We start from the raw sequence: 9,256 nt of genomic DNA, 5'->3' as shown, positions 1-9,256 counted from the left end.
AATGAGAATGAAGACACTTCAGTCCAAAACCTATGGGATACAGCAAAGGTGGTCTTTAGCTTCCAGGTGTTTGAGTTCCTTCTGAACTTTTCCTTGTGATTGAGCTCCAGTTTCAAAGCATTGTGATCTGAGAATATGCAGGGAAGAATCTCAGTCTTTTGGTATCAGTTGAGTCCTGATTTGTGACGCAGTATGTGGTCTATTCTTGAGAAGGTTCCATGTGCACTTGAGAAGAAAGAGTATTCTGTTGTTTTAGGGTGGAATGTTCTATATATATCTATGAGGTCCATCTGGTCCAATGTGTCAGTCAATGCTCTTGTTTCTTTATTGATTTTTCTGCTTCGATGATCTATTTCTGAGAGAGGTGTGTTAAGATCTCCTACTATTAATATATTCATGTCAATATGACTATCCTGATTAACAGTTTTTTTATGTAATTGGCTGCTCCCATATTGGAGGCATAGATATTTACAATTGTTAGATCATCTTGGTGGCTAGTCCCTTTAAGAATTATGTAGTGTCCTTCTTTATCTCTGACTACAGTCTTTAGTTTAAAATCTAATTTATCTGATATGAGAATTGCTACCCTAGCCTTCTTCTGAGGCCCATTGGCATGAAAGATGCTTCTCCATCCCTTCACTTTCAGTCTAGTTGTATCTTTAGGTTCAAAATGGGTCTCTTGTAGACAACATATGGATGGGCCTTGTTGTTTTATCCAATCTGCAACCCTGTACTGTTTTATGGACGCATTTAGGCCATTCACATTGAGAGTGATTATTGATAGATACATTTTTATTGACATCGTGTTACCTTTGAAGTCTTTCTTTCTGTAGATTGTCTCTATATTTCTGTTCAATGCTATTATTAGGATTTTTCCTCTTTTATAGAACCCCCCTTAATATTTCCTGCAGTGTTGGCTTGGCGGTTGCATAGTCTTTTAAGGCTTGCTGGTCTTAGAAACTATTTATCTCTCCATCCATTTTGAATGTCAGTCTTGCTGGATAAAGTATTCTTGGCTTCATGTTCTTCTCATATAGTGCCCTGAATATATCTTGCCAGCCCTTTCTGGCTTGCCAGGTCTCTGTGGACAGGTCTGACGTTATTCTGATGGGCTTTCCTCTGTAAGTAAGGAGCCTCTTTGTCCTAGCGGCTTTCAAGAGATTATACCAAATATTATGATTCCTCAATTTGACTATCAGGTGTCTTGATGTTTTTCTGGAATCTATAATCTTGTGTGGAGACCATTCGGCCTCTAGTACATGAACGCTGGTTCCATTTGCGAGATTGGGAAAATTTTCATGAAGAACTTGTTCCACTATATCTTGTAGACTTCTTTCTTTCTCCTCCCCTTCAGGGATTCCAATAATTCTGGCGTTGGAACGTTTCATGGCATCATTTATTTCCCTGATTCTGTTTTCGTGGTTTCTAAGCTGTTTGTTCCAGGCTTCCCCTTGATCCTTTCTCTCTATCTGTTTGTCCTCCAGATCACTAATTCTATCTTCTGTCTCAGTGACCCTAGCTTTGAGAGAATTTAGATTAGATTGGAACTCATTGAGAGCATTGTGAACCTCAGCCCTGGTAGCTTTTAGCTCTGCCCTAACATTGTGAACATCCTGTCTGGTCACTTTCAGCTCGGCCCTAATCAATTCCATTTGGTCATCCATGGCTTTCTCCAACCTAGCTATTGCCTGGATAATTGTTAGCCTAAATTCTCTTTCTGACATATTGTCTGTGTTGATAGCCATTAGCTCTGTTGCAGAAGGTCCATCCTCTGTATTTTTCTTCTGTTGGGCATTCCTCCTCCTAGTCATTTTGGTCAGAGATGACTGAACAGATGTAGTTGGATGTATCGACCGTGGTGCAGTCAGGGTGCACCCTAGAACTCTTCTGAGCAATCAGGATTCCCCACCCAAATGAGAGAAAAAAGAAAAGAAAAAGAAAACAAAAGAGAGAGAGAGAGACAGGAAAGAAAGGGAAGATGAAAGAGAAGGTTCAGCCCAAATGGGCCCCAAGGTAAGACTTACGGGGTATACAAACAAAAACAGACAAACAAAGACTGGTAAAATATATAACAAGAGGAAAAAAAAATTATATATATGCAAATAAAGGAAGAACCTCATCGAAAAGAACCCCAAGTGTAAGATTTATATACTATCAGGAAAAATACAAAAACACAGAAACACTGGTGGAAGAAAAAGATGGGAGAGTGGTTATTAATTCTCAGGGTGGGCAAGGAAGGTTGTTTTGATCCTTCCTGGATGTATCTTGATATCTTTGTTAAAGGACTCAACTTCCTAGGATAAAGGGGAATTAAAAATTGGTTAACCTATAGGGGTAGTATTGATTGGGGAAAGGGGATTACTTTGAAGTTTAACTCTATATGAATATTAGAAAATAAAAATAAAAAAGGAATAAACTAGATTAAACTAAACTAAAATTTAAAAAAAAATTCAAAAAATGGAAATGCAAAAGAAAAACACAGGTGTATGTATCAAAAAGTTTAGGTTAGAAGGTTATTATGGAATTTGATGTACTGGACAGCTCGCTGTGATAGGTTAAAAAATTATCTATATAAAAAAAAATGAGCCAGAATAGTGGGAACAAATTAAAAATAAAAGTTGTCCTATGAAGTAGTGGTGGTGGTTCTCTTGTAGTCTTTTTTTTTTTTTCCTGGTTGGTTTTCTGGGGGAGGGGCCTGCCACGTGGCTTTTCAGTCAATGATGTTCCCTGAGTTAAGTCCTCCAGTCCCCCTCAAGGGGGTGGGCTCTGAGGAAACAGGTTTTTTCAGGCTTCTGTTCTCTGGAGGTTTTCATGTTTGTTCACCTTTTTTTTTCCCCTCTCGCCTTGACCACTTTTGATGTTTTTTGTAGGTTTAGAGGAAAGCAAACTGCACCCTGACCTCCCTCTCAGAGAGAAGCCTCAGTCTGTTCTTCTGTGGGTGTTGCAGAGCCCATATAAATTTTCCCTTGGCCGCTGGCAGAGCAGGTTCAGAGTCACGGTCCCTGGGGATGCAGGATCTTCTGCTTGTACCCAAAACCATGGCAGCGGTGGCTGTCTGGGAGCTCCAGACTGCCAGAGAGGTTCCAAGCAGTGATCGCACGCTGAGATTTTCCTGCTGGCCCCGGGCTGGGAGTGCCTGGTCTTTCTGGGTCTAAGAGCGCCTGGCTTGCACGCACCTCTTTCAGGGAAGGCTGTGGGTCCTGTGCATCTCAGGCTCTGAGAACGAGGTGCGGGTCCGAAAGCACCAGGCTGGGACTTCGCGCACCTCTCTCTCTCGGGGGAGAGTTTGGGGCATGCGTCTTAGGCTCTGAAACAATGGCGCATATCAAAGAATGCCGGCTGGGCCTTTGTACCTCTCTCAGGGGAGGATTAGGGGCACGCGCATCTCAGGCTCTGTAGCAGGGCTCGCGCATTCTGCCGTCTGGCATGGCTCCCATCCCCTCACAGGAGCCAGAACCCACGCAATCTTGGGCACACTGGCGGCTGAGGGACCAAGACCTGGTTTCTCCACCACACTCTCTCTGGCTCAGCGCCGGGGAGGCTGTCCTGGGATTGGGGACTTAAGCCCCTGTCCCTAGTTGCCCCAATTCCCACAATTCCCTCCTGCGATCCTTTGCTCTTTTGGAGTGCTTTCAACCAGTCTCCAAGTTAACGCTTGTCCCCAGACACAGGGTACTCTCACTTGTATTAGGAGTGTTACTTTACAACCGGTCACCTCTGGTGGCTTCCTCCCCCTTTTGTTTATCTTCCAATATCAGTCCGCCTTTCCCACTCTGCTTTACCTGCCCACTGAGTCTTCTGCCCCTTAGAGATCCAGATGTGTGTAATTCTGATCGCAGGCTGATTTCATGGGTGATCAGTGTTCTTTGGTAGGTAATCAGCTCACTTTAGGGTACAGGTTGAAAAGGCGCCTTCTACTTCCCCACCATCTTGTCCTGCTCGTGAGTATACCTTCTTCAATTTTTTTCAATTTCCCTTCTCCAAACTTTAGTTTCAGGAGGATTGCTGTTAATGCTTCTTTAAATATTTGGCAAAATTCACCAGTGAAGCCATCTGCTTCTTGGGTTTTTGTTTTTTGTTTTTAATGGGAAGTTTTTGCTTACTTATTCAATCTCCTTATTAGTAACTAGTCTGATCAGATTTTCTATTTTTTCATGATTCAGTCTTGGTAAGTGGTATTTTTTAGGAATTTATCCATTTCTTCTATGTTATCCAATTTGTTGGCTTATAATTATTAATAGTATTCTCTTATGCTGTTTTTGTATGATGTCAGTCATAATGTCTACTCTTTCATTTCTGATTTTGAGTCTTCTCTCTTTTTCTTAGTTTAGCTAAAGGTTTGTCATTTATCTTTTCACAAAACCAGCTCTTAGTATCACTGAACTTTCCTATTGCTTTTCTGGTCGCAGTTTCATTTATTTTTGCCTTTCCTTCTGCTAACGTTGGGCTTAGTTAGTTACTTCAGGCGTAAAGTTAGGTTGATTATTTGGGATTTTCATTTTTTTCTTAATGTAGGAGTTTATCAATATAAAATTCCCTCTGAACAGCGTTTGCAGTATCCTGTAAGTTTTGGTATGTTTTGTTTTCACTTTTATTGGTCTCAAGATTTTTTTTTTTTAATTTTCATTTCTTTTTTAACCCTTTGTTATTTAGTAGCACATTATTTAATCTCCACATATTTGTGAATTTTCTGGCTTTTCTCCTGTTATTAATTCCTAGTTCATACCATTATGGTCAGAAAAAACAATTGGTATGAGTTCAGACTTTTTACATTTGCTAAGATTAATTTTGTTTACCTAATAGATGATCTATCCTGGTGGATGTTTCATGTCCCCTTGAGAAAAATTGTATTCAGATGCTTTGGGGATAAAATGTTCTATATTTGTCTATTGGGTCTATTTTGCATAAAGTATACTTCAGGTTCAGTGTGTGTTTATTCATTTTTTTGGCGGGATAATCTCTGCATTGCTAGGATTGAGATAGTGAAAGCTCCCTTCCTATTGCTCCATTCAGATGTTTGGATATTTGCTTATATTTTGGGGGAGTTCCAATAATCAGTGCATATTTACTTATAATTGTTATATCTTCTTGATGAATTGAGCCAATTATTACATGATGACCTTATTTGTCTCTTATTATAGTTTTTGTCTTCTATTTTGTCTGAGCATAGCTATCCCTGCTTTCTTTTAGTTTCTATTGTACAGATTATTTTTTGTCATCCTTTCAGTTTGTGTTTGTCCTTACAATTGAAGTGAGTCCTTTGTAAACAGCATATGCTTGGGTTTGGTTGTTTAATCCATTCAACCATTCTACGCCTTTGGATAGGAGGATTTATTCCATTTACATCTAAAGTAATTATTGATAGGTAAGGACTTATTAATGCCATCTTATTAATTATTTTCTGGTTGTTTTATAGTTCCATTGTTCCTTTCTTCCTCTTTTGCTATCTTCCTTTGTGCATTGATCATTTTCTATAGTGGTATTATTTGGTTCCCTTCTCTTTTATTTTTTCTGTATCTATTTTAGGTTTTTGTTTTGTGGTTACCATGCCTCTTATGTAAAATATCGTATAGATATAACAGCCTATTTTAAACTGATAACAACCTGCTGGAGTAGGTCAAAGTCCTATGCCCATGGTAGTGGGCCTGGCTGGGAGCCCGGGGTTCACAGGGGCTAATTTGAACTTGCTGCCCCAGGAACAGCCACCTAGGGATGGTGCCATGTTAGACCAAGGGCCTGGATTCATGGTGACCCACTTAGGAACCTTGTGTCACCGAAGTCATCTGGGGCCATGGAAGCCACCTAGGACCAGTGGAGCCAGCAGATGACTGGGTAAACCAGGGGCCTAAGTCTACTGGGGGCTATCTAGAACCACAGGAGTTGGCCTGATGCTGGAACATGCATGGGGAGGGGGTAAGCCAGAGGCCTAAGTCTACTTGGGGCTATCTAGAACCACAGGAGTTGGTCTGATGCTGGAACATGCATGGGGGAGGGGGCCATGATGCTTAGGTACTCGGTTCATTCTTTCTCCCATAGGAAGAGTGTCTCCCCATGTTGGGATGCTCAGGTTTGGTGGAAGTGTGATGGGGTGATGTAAATCCATTTTTCCTACCCTCCTCTGTGTATCTTTTCTTATTTCTATACTTGGTTTAGGTGCTCTAATCTCATCTGGAATTCTTAGCCTTTGTAATGGTATTTCCATGTACAAATAATGGTTCGAATTGATGAGTTGGAGAGAGAATGGCCACTAAAATTCTTCTTCTTTTTTTTTTTTTAAGGATTTTATTTTTTTATTTGACAGAGATCACAAGTAGGCAGAGAGGCAGGCAGAGAGAGAGGAGGAAGCAGGCTCCCCGCCGAGCAGAGAGCCTGATGTGGGGCTCTATCCCGGGACACTGGGATCACGACCTGAGCTGAAGGCAGAGGCTTTAACCCACAGAGCCACCCAGGTGCCCGGCCACTAAAATTCTTTATACCACCATTTGCAGACATCACTGTCCCCCAAAAGCTCAATTTAAGAATGGGCTGAAGGCTTGAACACCCCATTGCAGTATGTGGGCAATAGACAGAATGTTCTGAATAAGATCCAGGAGCTCATCTGCTCTGGCAATTAGCTGCCTCAGAGAGTGTAACCTCTTTCTTCCAGCTGGGAGGACTGGATATACACATCTCCATGGAGGTTCAATAGCTTCCTACACCTGAAAGTTGTTTTTCTCTTTCCAAAATTAGCACTCCCTGAGATGATGAGCAACTACCTAATATTCTTATTGATGCAGTCTTGGCTGAGGTAGACTATAGTGAAAGCAAAAAGTATCTCATTATTACTCTCCTTCATAAAATAGTAATTGTATCAAGAGATGAAACCTTGATTTGACATGAAGCAACTCTTCTAACACCCCAGTGATTAATTAGTGTTAAATTAATGGTGATATGGCCAAAATTCTGACATAAGGCTATGTGGTAGTTTTATTTTTCAGTGTACCAGGAGGTTTTATTTTTACTTGTTCTTCATCAGAATAAAATTGGAGCTTAGATGGTTCATGGCCCATTAGCAGGATTTTATTTTTCACTTTCATTCTAACAGGAAGTATAGAAAATAAAGATCTCTTAGAGCAGGCAAGATGCATTTCTCTATTTCTGGGGATGGCAAAGAGCAACTTGGCTTAAGCACATTAATGATGATTTTTGACTATTATAAAGACTGTATTACTGGTCTTACATATAACATTGAAACAGGCTACTGAAAGAGATTGACATAGCACCATCTTCAACATCTTTGAGAAGTGAAAAGGAGACAACATGGTGTCATACTGCTTTAAAGGCAAAGAAAGCAATTCCATGCCAAGAAAAGGAGGAGCAAAACCCTTTTCCTTAGACCTTTGAGTTAAACTGACCTGATTTAGGTCTTTCTAGAAAAGGGTTACCTTCTAAATGGGAATAATTCCAAGGCTGTTATTCTGTTCAAATGACTGGAGGGAAGATAAAGATGGATAAAGAGAATACTCCCTATCTGCTCTAAGCTAGAATCCCTTCCCATCAGTGGGAAAGCTCCAAACCTTAGCAACATGATTTAATGTAAAGTGATTCTTTGACATGACTAACCCATCAATAATCTTCTTGGCTCTAGAGTGAATAAGGAAGAAAAATAAAGTTTCCATTCTGCTCTTCTTCACAAATTTTTAGAAGTCCCTTCTGTTTTGTCCTTCGTAAAATGGCTTAAAATAGTGTTGTGAGGTTTTTATTTATTTATTTATTTATTTATTTAACTTAAAGCTCTATAGAATTGACTCAGGAGACTCATTGAAGAAGGAGATGAGGGAGTGGGACTCCATGTTTCTAGTCCTGCCCTTTTTAAAAAATAGCTTTATTGAGATATAGTTCATATTCAAGTAATCTACTCATTTAAAGCATACTGTTCCATGGTTTTTAGCATATTCACAGATATGTACAAGGATTACCACAATTTTAGAATATTTTCATCATCTTAGAGGAAACCCTCTGTCCTTTACCTTTTACCTTCACAGTTTTAGGCAACTACAAATCTACTTTGTGACTCTACATATTTTTCTTTTATAGAAATTTCATATGAATGGAATCACATAATATTTGGTCCTTCATGACTGGCTTCTTTCACTTAACCTAATGTTTTCACATATTGTAACATGTATCCATACTTCATTCCTTTTTATGTCTGAAAATCATTTCATTGTAAGACTTTTTTTCTAATATGTGATTATAGCCAAATTTTACTTGAAATAAACACATTTTTATGCTATACTGAATTTAAATAAATATGTTTGTTCTGTACTACAAATAATAATTTCAATACTAAAGACATGAAGATCTCAATGTCTGCTCCATATCATATTCTTTGAACCTATAATTTATCTTTTCTATAACCAACAATCCAACTGAATACTGTTGGTGAGCAAGTGATCCCAACTCCCTTTATTTATAATAAAACTAAAGAAAAATTGAGTTAGTGTGTGATCACATTTACTAGTATATTCAGGTTGACAATGATTGCCCAATCAAGTCTCCCTCTTTAACAAAATACAGAATTCAGAATCTTCACTGATACGCAACATCTCTTGAAAACCTCCAAATGAGATAATGGATTTGAATCCTGATACCGTCAATTTCTACCTTTGGGAATTTTGGCAAGATGCTTGCCTCTTCTGAGCTTTAGGTTTTTAAATCTATGCAATAAGATAATAATTATATCTGCATTTCAGGGCTTTTTTGGGAGACAATTTAATGAGAAAATGTGTGTGAATTTCATGGCATACTGAATGCTATTAAGCATTTAATAAATGTGAGTTGCCATCATTCATATTATTACTTGAATCCCAGTATGTAGCACAGTGCTTATTACATACTAATTTCCCCCCCAAATATTTGTCTAATAAGAAGTAGATGACTTAAGGAGCCACTCAAGACTAGAAGACCCTACATTGTATTTCTTATTTTATTAACACCAGACTTCACAACAGAGTTGTCTGTTCTGTGTAAGTCATTTGGAAAAGCCACTGAGGGAAGGTCTTCTCATTACAAAAGTTACTACCAATGGGGAGATGTGTCAGTATCTGTCTTGAACCTCTAATTTCATCTTAAGGAGAAGAGCAGATATTAGGATGTTTCATTTCTGTCAATAAACAGTGATGATATTACAGCCCTGCACTCCCTCCCAAGGTAAAATGACAACATCAGAATCCTTGGAAGCATTTTTTCTAGAACCACCTGGCATTTATTTATT

The sequence above is a fragment of the Mustela nigripes genome, chromosome 2 (genome assembly GCF_022355385.1).
Source record: "Mustela nigripes isolate SB6536 chromosome 2, MUSNIG.SB6536, whole genome shotgun sequence".
Classification (NCBI taxonomy): domain Eukaryota; kingdom Metazoa; phylum Chordata; class Mammalia; order Carnivora; family Mustelidae; genus Mustela; species Mustela nigripes.
This window is presented reverse-complemented; position numbering follows the sequence as displayed.